The sequence below is a fragment of the Mastomys coucha genome, unplaced genomic scaffold (assembly GCF_008632895.1).
Source record: "Mastomys coucha isolate ucsf_1 unplaced genomic scaffold, UCSF_Mcou_1 pScaffold21, whole genome shotgun sequence".
In the NCBI taxonomy this organism is placed as follows: Eukaryota; Metazoa; Chordata; class Mammalia; order Rodentia; family Muridae; genus Mastomys; species Mastomys coucha.
The window spans coordinates 190,716,274-190,717,579 of NW_022196904.1; positions in this window are offsets into that span (position 1 = coordinate 190,716,274).

A 1,306-nucleotide genomic window follows, 5' to 3' on the forward strand; every position below is an offset into this window, starting at 1 on the left:
GATCCCAGGCGAAATCCAAATCCTTGCCTAGCTTATCCCAGCAGCTTACCATGAGATCACCTGATACCGCAAACCAAGGGGCTATGGTATCGCACTCATTAAGAAAACCCTCTAATGTGCTTTTCTTCAATTTGAGTCCTTTTGACTGTAACAGCTCCTGAAGAGCCAAAAAAAATTGGGTGCGAATGAGAAGCACCCATAGTTACTTTCACTTTTCCTCTAGTCCGCTGTACTGCAAAACTTTATTTCTCTGACCCGGAGTCCTTATGGCCTCTACTTCTGAGGGCTTTCATTCCCACCTTACCTGGGAACTTACCAGATGGCTGCCCTGACTGCAGAAAGTTCTGAGCTCTTCGAGTGAAGGAGGAGTGAGTTCCCCGTATGGGCCACCATTTGTCGCGACCACCTTGACCAGCAAGAACGACCCAACTCGAGAGTTCTTCTTTAAGCAGTTTATTCAGGAACCTTGAACAATCTTCTTCTGACCCCCTAGGCCCTTAAATGCTCTATGCTGAGCCTATCCCATTGGGCTACGTAGCGAGTGCAGATAGGCCACCAGAAAGCGAAAGTGAGCCAAGCTAGCAAGCATAGCTAAATAAGGACTTGTTTAAGAGAACGCCTTAAACAAGTTCTTGCTAGAAAGCAGAACCAGGCGCCATCTTTGGGTGCAGCTCTAGCAGCTCTCCACACCCTGGCACGACCCAATTGAGCAATGGGTCATCTGGTCCTCTTAGATATGGTTTAAGGTCAATCCAATACTCTGTTGACTCAGATTACCACCCTTAGGAATTTTCCGCCCTGATCTGCACGTACACTAGCTGATATTTGAAATAGCCAATCATGTACAGCCACACCAATTCCTTTGTTCCCTCAGACCTTTTTCCTATATAAACCCCTAACCCCTGAGCCTCGTGGTCGATTCCTCTAGCTCCTGCGTGAGATACGTGTCGATCCAGAGCGCTCCGATATTAAACTGCCTCGTGTGTTTACATCAAGACGGTCTCTCGTGATTCCTTGGGTGCACGTCCTCCCGAGATTTGAGTGGGGGTCTCCCCACGGGGGTCTTTCAGAATTTCTGAGGATACTGGTCTTTCTACAGAGTGAGTTAGAGGACAACCAGAGTGAAACAGAAAAACCTTGTCTCGAAAAACAAAATGAAAGCTGGGCGGTGGTGGCTCACACCTTTAATCCCAGTGCTTGGGAGGCAGAGGCAGGTGGATTTCTGAGTTCTAAGGCCAGCCTGGTCTACAGAATGAGTTCTAAGACAGCCAGGGCTATACAGAGAAACCCTGTCTTGAAAAAAACA